Source organism: Apodemus sylvaticus, chromosome 16, assembly GCF_947179515.1.
Source record: "Apodemus sylvaticus chromosome 16, mApoSyl1.1, whole genome shotgun sequence".
In the NCBI taxonomy this organism is placed as follows: Eukaryota; Metazoa; Chordata; class Mammalia; order Rodentia; family Muridae; genus Apodemus; species Apodemus sylvaticus.
Window position 1 is genome coordinate 64,163,428 of NC_067487.1, and position 17,217 is coordinate 64,180,644.

Consider the following 17,217-nt stretch of genomic DNA (forward strand, 5'->3'; position numbering starts at 1 on the left):
ACACCTCAACTTTACCTGCCTTCTATCCAAGCTCTCTCAACATGTGTCAGTGTCTTCTATTCCAGTCAGTCGGCCCTGGATAGGCAGGAATGAGTACCAGGAAAGATGCTTGGTCAGGAGTTATCTGTGCTACTAAAAAGACCGTGTTTCAGAAAAATATGAGTTCAGAGTTTTGCTCCCAACCACAACCTTCTCAGGTGATCACTTACATGAATCATACTACCTGACTACACTGGGTCCCAAGTCAATGCAGCGTGAAGCGTCTCAAACTTGCCTTATGGAAGACATGGAAAAGGGAATCTGACTCAGAAAGGAGAGGCATGTTATTTTTAGACAAGAATGGTACATTTACTAGATTGAAGCACTATACAAGATTGCTAACACTTTTGTGAGTGCTCAGTGGCAATTCATTTGGAAAGTCTAAGAATAGAGGATCCCCTGGGAATTTGAGTATCTTTTAAAAATATGGTCCCTGAAGGACAGAAAGCTGCGGGATCTGAAAAATAAAGCCTGTATTTCCCAGAAGGCCATATCTTGGAATTAATTTAGAATTTGAGCTACAGTCATTTGAGGGAAAAGAACTATTTTTAATCTGATCCACTGTTTAGTCTTTGACAAAAAGAGTGCATGTTGGTACAATCTTAACCACCCTCAGTTTAGGAAAAAGAGTCACACTCCTGTTTAAGGAATCATTAGGACCACAGGAGCCCTATCTTTGAAAGTAGTGGTGGGTTGTTTTTGTTTATTTGGTGGATGGATGAGTTGTTTGATTGATGGGTGATTTAATTGGTTGGTTGACTGGTTGGTGGGTGGCTTGGATGATTGGTTGGTTGGTCGGTGGGTGGGTTGTTTGTTTGTTCCCTAGAATGTGTTCAGGTGTGTATAATACAGCCTAAGAAGCACATCCAGAGGCTGGAGAGATAGCTCAGAGGTTAAGAGCACTGACTGCTGTTCCGGAGGTCCTGAGTTTAAATCCAAGCAACCACATGGTGGCTTACAACCATCAATACAGCTACAGTGTACTCATATACACAAGATAAATAAATAAATAGATAGATAAATAAATAAATAGATAAATAAATAAGAAAAAAAAGAGGAAGAAGCACATCGAATGTTGAAGGGATTCCTGGTAAGAACAAAAGCAAGAACAGTTCCTGGAGATCGTGTTCTACAGAGACTGCTTCATATAGAACTGAGAGCTAGAGACCACAGAAGTTCCTCAGGTCTTTAACAAGGATGACCACGTGGAAAAGACCACACAGGTTTTCCTCCACCCTTGAGGGTCAGACTGTGGGCATCAAGTAGAAATTATGGAGAAGGGAACTTCAGATAAATACAAACTAAGGTCATTAAAAAATAATCTCTGACCCAGAATTTCTCCCGTGGAGGAAATGCTCATGATAAGTTCAGCTTGTGTTGGAGTGGCTCATCACCAATTATGAATGTGGTTGGCTAAGAAGGTGAAGCCTTGTGGGCAGAAGCAAAGCTTCACTACACTTTGGAATTTCTAGGATTAGAGCCAACCTCATCAAAGGAACCCTATCTACATCTAGTCAATAAAATGTGGCGTTGAGCTGGCATACAACTTGGTGGTGGAATACTTACCTAGTATGTGATACCTCAGGTTTATCCTCAGCCCTCCTTCCCAACCAACCAACCAACCAATCAGCCAACCCACCCACCTACCAATCAACCAATCAAACAACCAACCCACTCACCCACCAACCAACCAAACAACCAACTAATCAATCAACCTATCAAACAACCCACCCACCCATCCACCAACCAACCAAGAAAACAGCCAAACAAACAATCCACCCATCCTTTCACCCACCAACCAAAACATCCACTTATCCACCAACCAACCAAACAACCTACACACTCAGCAACTAATCAACTAACCAACCAAACAACCCACCCACTCACTCATCAAACAACCAATCAAACAACCAAACAACACCCCAACCAACTTACCCATCCACCAACCAACCAACCAACCAACATACCCACCCTCCAACCAACTAATCTACTCATCTATCAAGCAACCAATCAACCAACCCACCCACCAACTAACTAACTTACCTACCCTCCAACCAATAAGCAACCCACCAATCAACCCACCCACCCACCAAACAACCTATCCACCAACCAACCAACCAACTAACCCACCCATCCACCAAACAACCAATCCACCCACCCACTCACTCACCCACCCACTAACCAACCAACCAACCCACTAACCCATTAACTAACCAACAACCCAATCAAGGTGCATCAAATACCTGTTGCTGAGGAGAGGTTAAATTAATTGCATGGTTTTTATGGCTAGCTTGCTGTAGGATTTATTTGGAGAGTATTTATTTAAATGTAAATTTCCAACTTAGCTAGGCTAATAAGCTCTGTGGGAAGCCGTCCTGAGCTATTCGGACTAATGCTTACTCATGGCCCTAAGGTGGTGGCTGCTAAAATATAAGAACAATTAACTAGAGCCTTCTCCTTGAGCTATCGGTGTGAGAAGATTCCGAGAATACCACAAGAAGTTCCTGCCCAGTGTGAGAAGATCCCGAGAATACCACAAGATGTTCCTGCCCTAACCCCGGAATGTACCTGCTGGCGTTAACTCCAGGTGTCCTCTCCAGATGACCAGATGACCTCCTCGCTTGCTTCCTGCTTCAACCCCTAGGGGTGTCTCTGCCCTTCCCTCCTTTGTCTGGTGTGAAGGTTATTTCCTTCTCTGTAAGCCTTAAAACCCACTTACCTCCCCGACATTAAATGAAGCCTTGACATAACCCAGACTGACTTGTCTTTCTTAGCATGCTTGGCTTCCCTTTTCTCTCCCCCCCATTTTTGACCCTCAGGTAGTGCCTCTTCGGGACCCGGGAATAACTGGACCTGCTGGACGGGTATAGTGGCGCCCGAACAGGGACCCGAAGTACGGTCAACTACCGGACGACGGAGGAGAAATCCCGGGAAAAGGAATGAAGGACCCCACAGACCGTATCGCTCGTGCGTTGCTGGAGGGGCAGGTAAGTGGCCGAACAATTGTCGTCCGATTGTCATGGGGAAACAATTATGAAAAGAGGCTAAAGAGGCTTGATTCATAGGAGAAATCAAGCAATCATTCAGGGAGAGAGGAGTAAGAGTTAAGAAAAAAGATTTAATTAAGTTCTTTTGTTTTGTCATGAAAAATTCCCTTGGTTGGTTTTTAGTGGACCTGATATTTACCGGCCAGCGTGGAATAGGGTTGGTAAAGAAATTAATAAGATTTTGAAAACAGGTACAGGTGAACCAATGTCTGATACATTCTTTAGTTACTGGGGGCTCATTCAGAGTGCGAACGAGGACCCTGCTGAATATTGCCTCTGCCCTTTGTCGCGGGCAGCTTCTGTGACCTTGCTTTCCTCTAAAAAGAACTCTCCAAAACCTTCCTAGGTCTTTATAGACAGGTCTGAGTGCCCGCCATCTGCTCCTGTAACTTCTCTTTATCCTCCGCTCCCGAGGGACCCATCCCTTGCTGATATGCCATTAAGTTAAGAGACCCACCCCCCACCCCCCCACCTCCGGGGAGAAAGCCAACTTGGAGGAGAAAAGCTGCAGAGAGCAAGTAGCCCTCTTAAAGGAGCTATGAGGGACAAATGGTCACTCTAACTTCAAGATTTATTTCAAAGTCAAATGCCTAGAAAAAGCCAGAGCCAAAACAAGCCCCTCCACGTGGCCCGCCACCCTATACCCAGCGATAGGTATGCAGCTCGGCTCCTCTCAGCCAGGTTCCTCAGACCTTTACTGGGTCCAGGCAATCACCAGAGATCGTCCTATACGATCAGCCTTAAAATAAACGGTAAAAGCTTTGAGGGCATCTTAGACTCAGGTGCCGATTCTACTGTGATCTCCCAAAGTACTTGGACTCCCACTTTGCAAACCTCTCTGACCCATCTGCAGGGGATTGGACAATCAAAAAATACTCTCCAGAGCTCACAGTTGCTGACTTGGGAAGACAGTGAGGGAAATACTGGCTCTACTCAGCCCTTCCTGGTCCCTGGTCTGCCTGTTAACCTCTGGGGAAGAGACATTCTCTCTCAAATGAAAGTCCTTATGTGTAGTCTCAATGAGGTTATTGCTCAACAAATGCTCTCCCAGAACTATCTCCCTGGACAGGGACTAGGCAAAAATGGACAGGGAGACCCATGCAGGTAGAAGCCAGAGACTGCTGCTGAGGCGGCCAGAGAAAAACCTCTCACAGGCAGCATGTAAGACCTGGACTGCAGAGAAATTGCTGGGCTCTCCTTCCCTCTCCACAGGTGTGTGTGTTCGACTAGGCATCCTCCTTCCCCCTTGTTAAATCTTAAACAAGAGAAAAAGCAGGTTTCAGAAAAGCAGTTTGTCCATGTGTAGGACATGGTATAAAAAAAAAAATGGTTGGAAGCTATTTCAAAACTCTCCTGGTGAGGACAGGAAAACGGGAGACGTCCTGTTTTCTCTCTGAAACCTACTGGAGATCTCTTTAGTTCAGGTTAAGATATTTGGATCTTTTTGGGACATCAAGTTCCCTCATTGTCTGTTGTTTGTCTTTTGGTGCACCAAAACTTGTCTATATGTGTGTCAATTTGTGTTGTCTATTGTTTTGTTTGGCTGAATGATTGGTCGTTTTTATGTTTTATGTTAAAAAGAAAAAAAAATGGTAAAAAAGCTTTATCTTGCTGGCAGTCCTGCCAATTGCAGTTTACACAGAGGAGGCTAATTTGAGGTGCCTCACATTCATAAGTAGGAGTAAAACGTAGCTAAAGGAAAAAAAAAATGTGCAGCCGTGGACAATGGTGGCGCACGCCTTTAATCCAAGCACTTGGGAGGTAGAGCAGAGCTCAGGACAGCGCATGGCGCGTGGGGCACAGGCAATAACGGCGGCCGCCAGAGAGAGCCCGGAACTCTGTGGGCCACGGGCAATTGGCCCTGGCGAGCGTTTAAAGGCAGAGTGCTAGTGCCTCAAAGTTACTTGGCCTTGCTCTGGCTTGGAGGGACCCCAGAATTCTGCGGGCCACAAGCCGGTAGACCCGGCAGCAGCAATGTGCTCAACTTTTCTCTTAGAGAACCAATAACCTCCAGTTTGGGAAAACTCTGGTTTAACTCATAAAATTTGTGTAATCACTTTATTCTTGTTTTTAATTAGGTCTTAATGGAATAAGGTTTTACATATCTTTACTATAGAGTAACAAATTAATTGGCTATGATTTAAAAGGTATAGTGTTATTAAGAAAAGGTTTGTTTAAAACTGGCGATTCAGTGTCAGAGCCATCTTAACTAGCTACACGCGGCATGACGTAACCCAGGAAATACAGGCCCCTAAGATGCTTCTAACTTGGCATGGTGTTTCGTGTGAATCTTGGCCTGGAGATTGGACTTATAAGAAATATGATTTAAAATAATGTCTCTTTAATAAGTTATACTGTCATACACTTGAACATAAGAACAGGCAGACAAACCTTGTGCTGTAAAGATAATACGTTTGCCATTGATTTTAAAGAAAATAGATGGTTTAAAATTGGAATTTGCTTCCAAAGTTGGAGTTGTGCTCTAATATTACATGGAAAAATTGAGTTACAATAAAAATTACCAGTGTGTCATTGGCTGCAGTTTTAAGTTTACAGCCTTGTTAAAGGCTCATGATTCTTAACATATTTTGTAATTAAGATAATTTTAAGTATGATACAGCTGTGGCCATTTTAGGCCCATTGCTACTTTTCCACAAGTTTATAGGCTACAATGGTAGAAGCAAAATTTAACCCTCCAAAATTAAAAGGGAGATCTCAGTGGAAATTTATTTGATATCAAACAGGCTCCTTTGACTAAGATGAAATTAGGATCTTTCCCGGAATCCTGGAATTGCAGGTTCCTTTGGTTATTCAATCCTCAAGGTGTCCTTGCTGAACTGGACAGGCGGGTTTGGGTCTGGTCTTAGATAAAAAGCTCAGATTAGAAGGTGGTTAAGTTTGAGGAAGCGCATGTAATGTCCTAGCCTAGGACCCAAGGTGGGTCCTTGGAAAAAAAAAAAAAAAAAAAAAAAAAAGGAATTTACATTTGAGTTAATGCAAGGCTTGGGGCTGCCTCAGTGGAAGCTTGTGAAAACTATTTTTGCCTTACAGACTTCACCTCAACTAGGGAATGTTTGGCTAAAAGGACATTCCTTACATCCTTATCCCCGTTTGGTTTAAAATGCAGTTAAAATCTATAAAAGGTCAATAAGGCATTAACATTTGGCCTGTCTACTCCATACAAAATTATAGATTAAAGGGTGTTTTTTGCTTTACATTCTGACAATTATAAAAGCATTCGCTTCTAACTTTAAGGAAGCAATAAAACAATTTCATTAGAAGGTTTTTTCTTTAAGGAATGGCGAGTAGCCTCACCTTAAGTGAGAAAAAATATTTTGTCTCTATCTCAATACAAGAAGCTAGGATCTTAAATTCTTCAGTGTATAATGTTCATGGAATGTTCATTACAGGCCTTTTCTCCTAACCATAGGCTTTTAGAATTTTTACATAAATGATTTTTAAAGGTTGTTAAGATATATTAATTGGCTTTATCTTATATTAACCTCATCTTAAGCTTGCCTGTGGAAGACCTAAACCTGTTTTCAAGGAAAAAAAAGTTTGTTCCTTGTTTCAAACAGCAATCAAATTGGTTATTACAAAACATTGATGGTTGATTTATTACATGGCAAGCCTTTTTTAGGCAAAATTAATAATTGTTATCTAAAAGATAAATTGTTAAAAATATGCCTCTATACATATTTTTATTGTTATAGATTTATACATGCATCCTATAAAAATGCATCTACTATGGGAGTAAAGCTCCTATAATTAGATCACATGTTTATTCTTTTGAGTGTCCCCTTGCTTCAGCACAGATAATTGAATTGGGTGCTGTAGCTGTTCTTCTTAAAATGTTAAAAATCAAACTTTTGATTTATTTATTAATAATATATATAACTCATGGCTTACTATTGCTTGAAATTGTTTCTTTTTTAATGCTACTAATTCTTAACTTTTACAATACAAATGCAATTCAAAAAATTAATCAAAATATACATATGACTATTGACAGCTTTTCAAGCTTTCTACATATATTATTTTTTTATACTGAATGTTCCAAATCAGATTAAGAAAAATATTATAACTGATTATTATAGTCAGTCATTTGAAATGTTATATTAATGATTTAATATTAGTCATATTACTGAGATTCCTCATAATTCGCAGAGGCAAGATATTATGGAACAAGCCCATAGAACTTTACAACAATATATTTATAATAAAAGAAGGGAGAATTACATCTCTATATACCACAAAAATTTAAAAATTTTAATGCCAGGGAACTCTAAGTGTAGAGAAGAGGCATGTTTGTGTTCTTTCTACAGGATGCTGAAGGAACATGCTAGCTGCCAGAGTATGCTGATGCTGAGATTTCACCCTGGCTCTCCACCTTGCTCCCCAGCCTTTTGGGGCCCCTCCTGGGTCCTTTGTTGCTTTTGTCATTTGGCCCCTGGGCTTTTAACAGATTAACCAGTTTTGTTAAATCACAGATCAATTCTGCCTTGAACAAGACCAGTTGCAGCCCACTACCATTGGCTGGGCATCCGAGACTCAGCCGAAAACCTCTCTTCTGCCTACGCAGAGGTAGCAAGCATCAGCCTTCAGTTCTCCACTCTTGCTGCAGGCACAGAGCTTTCTTGGTTCCTAAACTGTAGAAACATCAATGCCAGGGAGGGTGACCTCTGGCTCCTAATAGTGGCTGAGGGCCATAAGCTGTGGAGTAGCCAATGACGGGAAATATTGTGGTGCCACGAGCCAGATGCACACCATGTCTTGGCTGCAGGGTGACTCCATGACGGGATTATTGTGAGTCCACTACCTGGATGCCCGTCACACTCACCAAGGGCCTGATTAAGCCATTGGAGTAGGTTGTGATGCCAGGAGTGGATGCAACTTACATAGCCTAAGGCAGAGGCCCTGCCCTACTAGGATCTAAAAAGGCCTAGTTACTGTGGTGCTGGACGTGGGGGCAAAACCACATAGCCTAAAACAGGCTCTCCACCGACCCTCTTTCCATAGCCACCCCTCAATTTAAGAAAGAAAAAAGGAGGAGATGTGGGAAGCCGTCCTGAGCTATTCGGACTAATGCTTACTCATGGCCCTAAGGTGGTGGCTGCTAAAATATAAGAACAATTAACTAGAGCCTTCTCCTTGAGCTATCGGTGTGAGAAGATTCCGAGAATACCACAAGAAGTTCCTGCCCAGTGTGAGAAGATCCCGAGAATACCACAAGATGTTCCTGCCCTAACCCCGGAATGTACCTGCTGGCGTTAACTCCAGGTGTCCTCTCCAGATGACCAGATGACCTCCTCGCTTGCTTCCTGCTTCAACCCCTAGGGGTGTCTCTGCCCTTCCCTCCTTTGTCTGGTGTGAAGGTTATTTCCTTCTCTGTAAGCCTTAAAACCCACTTACCTCCCCGACATTAAATGAAGCCTTGACATAACCCAGACTGACTTGTCTTTCTTAGCATGCTTGGCTTCCCTTTTCTCTCCCCCCCATTTTTGACCCTCAGGTAGTGCCTCTTCGGGACCCGGGAATAACTGGACCTGCTGGACGGGTAAAGCTCCAAGATCTGTTAGCTCCACCCTCCAGCACTAGGGTTTTAGACAGCGTGGCTCTGACACATTAACTCCTGTCCTCAGGTGTGTGCAGCAGACATTTTGCCAACTGAGCCATCACTCCAGCATGAGAATAAAGATCCTTCTATGTCATGATTAGAGAATTACCTGGAGATTATAACTGCCTGTGGTTTCATTTTATAGGTCATAAGATCAATGACATTTGTTTCTGCTGTTACAGTCACTGCTGCAATTAAACATCATTACAATCTACTTACTGGTATTCATTCTAAGTGTGTATTTGGCATATGTTCCTAGATTTGGAATTTTGTAGATGTTTTAAACACTACCAATATATATTTATGTCATTAATTATATACAAAACTTCCTAAGTGTATCCATTCATGTCTAAAATCCTCGAATTTGGGAGGATGAATGACCATAAATTCAAGGCCACTCTTGGCAACAGTGAGACCCTCTCTCAAAAAGTTTCTATTCTCACCAGGGTTCTAGGGACTGAAATTAGGTTATAGCCCCTTACAGCCCCCTCAGTGTATGTGCACGCCTTACTACTTACACATAGCCCCTTTAGAGTCTGCGTAGATGTCTTAGTTTAGCCTTCTTGAATAGTTGAGCTTTCTCTGCAGGAACGAACATAAAAATGGTGTGTGTGTGTGTGTTCAAATGCTGATTTCTGTACCCAGAGATCTGGTTGCAGTCCAGACCTCAGCATTGCTGTTATTAAGAATCAGCATTTTGTAAAACATCTTCTGATTGGTTCAACAAAGAGCTGAACATTGGAGAGCTGAGCAGGAGAGGAAAAGATGGGGCTTCTGGGCCGAGAGTGAGAGAGAGGGTCCCAGTAGGGGGCCCGGGGAGTTGCCATCAGGACACTGATGAAGAAGGAGATGATGAGAGAGACTAGGGTGGCAGGTAATGGGACACGTGCTGGGAAGCAGGTCAGGTCAGCACAGTCAGATTTGAATAGCTCAGAATCCACCCAGCCATTGTGCCTGAAGCTTTTAGTAAATGTAAAGGTCTCCGTGTCATTATTCAGAGCAAGGATGGGCATAGAAAAGTTTGTACTTTTACATGTGTGTGTGTTTGTGTGTGTGTCTGTGTGTGTGCATGTGTCTGTGTGAGTGCATGCATGTATGTCTGCATGTGTGCACATGTGCATGTGCATGTGTGCCTATCTTAGTTTTGGAGTCTTTTAACCAAAACCGAGATGACAGTCATTTCGTTTTAACATCCACCTTAGGAAAAAAAAAACGTCTAGATAGGAAAAGTGTGATCATCAAGAGGAGTTGTTTCCATGAAAGCCTAAGTTAAATATTTTAGAAATGTATAAACGCTACCCAGAGGACACTGTGGAATTTGGTGTGGACAGCTATAGTTTGGGGGGACAGGCAGTTTACAGATGTGTAGGAACAGGTCCTTAGATTTCTGTCCCTATTAAAGAACCCAAGATGGGTGACTTACAGAAGTAGGAATTATGAAATAATTTTAAAAACCTCATTAATTTTTAATCGTCTGGCTAGAACAGTTTCTGGAAGGGATGATAAGCTATGGGGAGGAAAGTAGGGCTGGGTTGCTTGAAGGCCGTCAGTGGTCTTCCTGGAGAAGGCACGGTAAGGTCACTTGAGGGGGGTCGGCAGCCTTACTACAGAAGGCACGCTTGGGAATCTTAGCAGGTAGGAGAGGGAAAGGTCTGCCTAACAGGGACAAGCATGGAGAGCACCAAAGGCAATTAGTTCATTTGTGGCCAGTTCCCACCGGTCATTGGGTGATGTAAGGCAAACAGAGTCTTGCAAGGACGCAGAACTCAGCACCAGTGGCTGGTTACCACATTTGGCAGATTGGAAAATGGTTACCACCTGAAGGGCCAGGGTGACTGCTTCAAATGAAAAGAGTCTCCCTGTTGTGGGTCCTTGTGAGATTTGATTTCTGGTTCTCTGGGTGCTAAGAGGCTCTCAGAGTGGAGAGGGGAAGGTGAATGGTCTGCCTGCCAGCCTTCCTGTCTGACCTCCCATTTCATTGATTGGCCTGAGTGCTCAGCGCCATTTCCCCACTGAGGAAACGGTAATTGTGCTTACCCGGACTCTCCCTCCACAGCTCTGTCAGACACGGTGCACCGTCCCACTCCTAATTGGACATGAGCTCCGGGAGACACAGCGATCATCTGATTTATTGGTTTTGCTTTTCCGGTTGTCTTTCTGAGAAGATCCATCACAGGGAGGCAGAGTGGAAGCTGCTGAGATGGGGGGGGTGCAGAGGTGGGACTAAGATTCCAAGCCAGGCTGAGGTACCACGTGAGGGGGGTCTCCCTGGCCCCATCCCATTGGGGGGACTTTAGCCACTGCTACATATGCCTGTGGTGTGACGGTCACGTTAAGAGTAGAGGTGAAGAAGCTGACGCTGGAAGGGCTACGGGGAGGGAGGGATACAATTGGAGCCTTTTCCTCACTCACACATAGCCTTCTTTAGCATCTCCCACAGCTGTCTGAAAAGCATTTGGCCCATATAGATATTATTTCTTGCTGTGCAACTGGAGACTCAGGCTCCTTAGCTCCTCTTCTACAGGCTGTAGTCCTTCACCCAGGAAAGCCAGGGCGGGAACGCAGGCAGGAGCCACAAGGAGTGCTTGCTCGCTTGTTCAGACCCAGGCTTAGCCAGTTTTATTTATTTTTACTTTTTTATTTTTAATAAGTCATAGGGACACACCTGACCATGGAATGGTGCTGCCGCCCGCAGTGAGCTGGGTCCTCCTACATCGATTAACAATCAAAACATTCCCCTTGACATTTCCACAGGCCAATCTGATGGGGGAAATCCTTCAATGGAGACTCCCTTCTCAGATGACACTAGACTTGTGTGAAGTGGATAATTAAAGCTAACTAGGTCAGTGGTCGTAGATAAGACAGAGAGAGCCAGGTGGCTTTGTTCTGATGGCTGTAATGACACATTTTCAGCTGAAGACAGTGTGACTGTTGAGAGTCTTTTTCCCTAATCTCAGGAATCACAGAGAAGGCCTCACACTGGGTCATACAACTCCCAAGGTTGCGGCATCCTGGGTAATTCAGCCACCCCAGGGCAACTGCCTTGGAGTGCTACCTTTCCCACAGACACACTCCCCTGTATTAGCGCCTGGGAGGTCGTGCTGAGTGGGCAGGATCACACAGCCAGCCCTTGCTCAGACAAGGAGAAACACTCAGTGGAACAGCTTGCCTGTTTCCCTTTGGACTTGTCTTGTGCGGGTACAGGTTAAACTTGAGTTCTCAGGAAGAGTAGCCAGTGTTCTAAACCACCAGGCTATCTTCCAGACCTCAAGAATCTTTGTTAAATGACCTTTGCTTAAGCAGGAAGTTTTTCTGAGAATGAATCTCCTACTGTTTTGTCATGATGAGAGACTAGGTGTTGGAGAGAGTCCTTGGTAGGGGAACAGATACGGAGAGCGGTCATGGCTAGGTGATAAAGGTGGCAAACTTTCATGACGGCTTCTTCCTCTCCTCCTGATCTGAGACAGAAGCCTGGTGGCTTAAAACAAAAGCACCATGGTCTGATGAACTAACTCACCCAGTTCAAGGCCGGATCAGGACATGATACACAACAGCTATGGGCCAATCAGACATCCTGTCTGTCTTCAAACTGATCAACCTTAACACTGGTCATAGACTTTAAGAACCCCTAGCCCTTGACAAGAAACTGGATTTTATGAGTCCAGACTCTGCCCCTGCTCTGTGGATGGTCTGGTCTTTTCTCTGTGTCTGCTGCACGTGTGAGCATTTCCTCACCACCAATAAACACCTTTCTTCTGTGGCTGTTCCTGTCAGCTCCTGTCTGTACTGCTACATGCTGTGCTTGGGAATTTTCCTGCCTTTTAATTGTCTAACTGGCAGAGAAAATGAACCTGATCAAGTGGTAACAATGGGGCAGAAGCGCTACAGCCCCGTTGAGAAGTGGTTTAATATCTAGGGAGCATCTGACTCTCTTAATGCATCTTTGAGAGGCAGGCCAAGTTTGTCTTTAACTATTAACTTTTATTTAATTTTTAACATTTATACACACACACAAATAAACATAGGAAAATGTGCACGTAGGTCAGAGGACAACTTGTGGGAGTTGGTTCTCTCCTTCCATCATGTGGTTTCTGGAGATCAAACTCAGGCTGTCAGGCTTGGCAGCAAGTACCTTGTCTTAGCTGAGAATTGCAATGAACAGACACTGTGACCACGGCCACTCTTATGAAGGGCAACATGTAATTGGGGCTGGCTTACAGGTTCAGAGGTTTAGTCCATTAGCGTCGTGTGGGAAGCATGGCACCATGGAGGGAGACACCATGCTGGAGCAGGAGCCCAGAGCTCTACATTTGGATCGGCAGGCAGCAGGAAGAGAGAGCACCACTGGGCCTGACGAGATTCTGAAACCTCAAAGCCCACCCCACAGCGACACATTTAATTCAATAAGGCCACACCCACTCCAAAAGGCCACACCCACTCTAACAAGGCCACACCCACTCCAACAAGGCCACACCTCCTAAACCTTTCAAATAATATCACTCCCCAGAAGCCTATAGGGGTCAGTTTCATTCTGACTACCATGCATCTTTACCCACTGAGCCATCTCACCAGTCCAAGTTTGTCTTTTTTAGGTGATTAAAAAGACCATTCCTTTCCCTGATATCTCTAAAAGCTAGTGTAAAAAGCAGTTGCTTTTTTCTCTTCTAGAAACTTAACACTAAATACCCAAGTGCTTAAGGCTCTGCCAGAGGCACAAATGTGAAATATGAAGCACTTTCTAGAAAGATGCTGCTGCCCTCCCCAGCCACAGAAAGTGTTTGCTTTTAGAAGTCATGACAGTAACCCTGGAAGGTCCCAACCACCTGCCTGAAACCGCTTCATGGGAGAACTTAGCAGTAACTAGGATCTACAGGTTACTTTAGTAACAAATGGGGGTCTTTAGGTTACCTTAGCAGCAAACAGGAGTCTTCAGGTTATCTCAGCAACAAACAGGGTCTTCAGGTTAACAGCATCAAAGAGGATCTTCCGAGTTACAAACAGGGGGCTGTCTTTAGGTTACCTTAGCAACAAACAGGGTCTTTAAGTTACCGATCACCTCTGAATGGACTGAGCAGAATAAATACAGTTATGGTTTCTCAGCTGTGCTTCTTATTTTAAAGTTTTATTTATATGATATTTGAGAGAGAGAGAGACAGAGACAGAGACAGAAGCAGAGACAGAGAGAGAAAGAAAGAGAGAGTTGTCAGGTGGGTAGGGAGGTAGGGAAGATCTGGGAGGAGTTGGGAAGGGGGAATATGATCAAAATAGAGTGTATGAAAATAGTGTATGAAACCATCTTTAATAAAAAGAGAGACATCTACTGAGGCAAATCTAGTTAGAGAAGTAGATATGGCCTGGCTGGTGTCCCCTGACCAATTCAACCTTACTTAGAAGCCAGGCACTCCGCATAGAGGCCTGGTGGGTTTGAAGCCCAACATATCCAACTTCAGCGATTCTATTTCTCCACACACTGCGCGGCTTTCAGACCTCTCCGCTCTTCTTCCAGTTTTGCGTTCTTACGAACCTCACGGATGTGTGAGCGGCGGTCACATCACAACGGAAAGCCATGCTGCCGTGGGAAGTTTTCCTACCGAACGAGTTCATTGTTTTTTAATTTAGTCTCTCTCAAATTTTCAGGAAAAATGGTTGTTGTCAGACTGTTCTGAAACACCTCGAGCACCAGGTTCACGGTGCACATTGTCTGTCTTCTGTACTCCCGGCAGAACGGCATGGTTAGTTTTGCTTACAGCATCCTAAGTCTTCTCTACCGAATTCCCACCAACCTATCCTGAAAGCCCATGACCTGCAAGGTCAAGTTTACCAAAGCAATGGTCCCATTTCTTGGTACCACTTTTTTTTTTTTTTTTAATATTAGCTACTGTTCTTATTGCTGTGACCAAACACACAACAAGAAGAAGGCTCGTGGAGGAAATACTTATTTGGGCTCCTGGTTTAAGGGGATACAGTCGTCCTGGTGGGAAAGGCATGGCAGCAGTTGAAGCTCAGGGTTGGTGCAGCAGGAAGCTGTTCCTATCTAGGCAAATCAGGAAGCAGAAGAGAGGGCAGGAAGTAAGGTCAAGTTATAAGCCTCAAGCCCCATCTAACGACCCGTTCTCTCCAGCGAGGTCCTTCCTCTAAAGGTTCTACACCTTCCTCAAACACTGTCACCAGACAGGGAAAAGGCATGTTCATGCATACAACGTTCATGGATATTTTATATTCAAATCATAATAGAGGTTTTACAAGAGGAACATTTATATTCCAGTCTCTTCATTGAGTTATGTTTTTAATAAAAATGAGATAAGAGATAGTTTTTAAAAAAAAAAAACATAAGATGACAAAATACAGGAAATGATAGTTTAAAAAAAGACACCAAGATATCAGATAGTGAACAAGAGTGATGCCAAAGGAGCCGTGAGGGGAGGGGGAAGCCCCACGCTCCCCTGTGTGCCGGACGGCCTGATAGTCCCCAAGCTATGAGGAAAAGAAATCCATGCAGAGCCCCCAGGACATCCTGCAGTTCTGCATCAGAGACCAAGAGTTTAAAAAGATGGAAGCAAAGACAGTTTCCAGGACAGAATAAGCCCCGGAGAAAGGGCTGCTATACAGACAGCCAAGCAGAAAGCTGTGGACAGCTCTCCGTGGACAGCAAGGCATGTCTGCAAAGCACCGGAGGCTGGGACGAGAGTCTTCCAGAGGGAACGCAGTATGCTGTTTGATTATTGCAGAATTAAAATAGAAATTAATAACAGAAAGTCCCCTCAAATATGTGGGAACTAATTACTTACTCATAATAAAAGAATTTTCAAAGGAACAGTTAAATAATTTAAACAACACAGAGAGAATACAATGAAACACATTGGATATTGTATGATATCACTTAAACATCATCTGCAAGAAAATTACAGCACTACATATATATATCTTTTTTTTTTCTTTTCGTTTCTTTCTTTTTTCTTTTTTTTTTCGAGACAGGGTTTCTCTGTGTAGCCCCGGCTGTCCTAGACTCACTCTGTAGACCAGGCTGGCCTTGAACTCAGAAATCCGCCTGCCTCTGCCTCCCAAGTGCTGGGATTACAGGTGTGCGCCACCACCGCCCAGCAAAACGAAAGTTCTTAAAGTAAATGTCTCAGCTTCTGTTTGGGCTCAAGGCACACTACCCTAAAAGTATGGTAATGGAGGTGTAAATAAACCACCCCCAAACACTTCCCTTTGAGAAGGGAGTTGAGAGAAGGTTATTTTGAGCACCTGAAGCAACCAGTATCTCTGAAGAGCAGTGTCCCCTCCACTGGCTCTTGCTTTTGGTCACTTGGTCTGCAGCTGGTGGTGCTTGGGGAGCCGATGCGACGTTCACGCCCGCTGTGGAGCCGGCTGGAGGAAGTGTGTCACCTGGGTGGGCTTTGAGGGTTATAACCTCCCTCCACTCCCGTATCTCTCGCTCTGTTTCTGGATTGCAGGTGATGATGTAATCTCTCAGCTTCCTGCTCCGCGGGGCCGGTAACTACCACAACATCCTTTTCACTGTGGACTCCCTTCAGGAACCATTATCCAAAAATAAACTCTTCCATCAGTGGCCTTTAGCCACGGCGTTTTTCCACAGCAAAAGAGAGGTAACTGATATACTTACGGGCGAGCGTTTAGAGTGTCCTGTTTTTCACTGTCACAGATACGGTAGAAGTCGGCTCCCAGACAGAGCTTTTCTCCTTTTCCGTAGGCTGCCTGGACGGCACAGCGCCCCTGAACTGTTGTTTCTGCCATTTACCCCCGGCAAGCAGCTGTTTTGGAGTTCCCGTTCCTTGTCCTTGCCAAAGCTTTCTCGCAAGCCTTTCTAAAGCTGCTGAGTCAGCTCACCAGCTCTCTTTGAAAGAAAACTCCATTTTCACGAACTTCTGTGTTTCACAGATAAAGAAACAGAAACCCAGAGAAGTGGAATGACTTGCCGCTGTTACGTCACCCCAAAGCCATATAAGTGTCCTGACTCCCAAAGCTGCACGCGTTCCAGTGTGTCTCCCAGAGACATGCTTTATCAGTTTTTAATTTCTAGTTTTTATTTCTTTCAGATAGAAGAGAGAACACATGCAGAGTGGAATTTAATGCTTACGAGTGGAGTTACCTAGAGGGACTCTCGTATGTTTTATAAATGAGACATCAGAGCCAGAGGTAGATAGAAGAAGGGGTATTTTCTCTCAGAATCACAAAGCTAACGTTAAACATTGATCTCTTGGAACAAAGAAAAATGTCCCTGTTTGCTGTAACTAATTCTCAGATATATAAGTTATTTAATATCTGTCCTTTAAAGCCAACTCCCCCTCTGTATGTGTGCGTGCCTAGAATATCAATCTTACTGTTTTCCTAGAGCCTGTTAAAATTGAAGCCCAAAATTTCAGTCATTTTGTATTAAAAAAAATGACATGACTTTTTTATATAACTGAAAATTGAATTTGTTTTAGGTTAGGCTTACTCCTGAGGGACTGAAAGGTTCTTTTTATTTCTGTAATTTTCCCATCTTTGAGC

At 43.9% G+C, this 17,217-nt stretch overlaps 1 long non-coding RNA gene across 1 annotated transcript; it reads right to left on the bottom strand.

Annotated features, from left to right (window-relative positions):
• Positions 1 to 12,673: 12,673 nt before the first annotated feature.
• LOC127666991 (uncharacterized) lies at positions 12,674 to 16,595 on the bottom strand. The gene is made up of 3 exons (XR_007973757.1): positions 16,331 to 16,595; positions 13,612 to 13,723; positions 12,674 to 13,071 (listed from the first exon to the last, which is right to left on the bottom strand). It is a non-coding gene; the product is annotated as an uncharacterized LOC127666991 (long non-coding RNA).
• Positions 16,596 to 17,217: the final 622 nt, after the last annotated feature.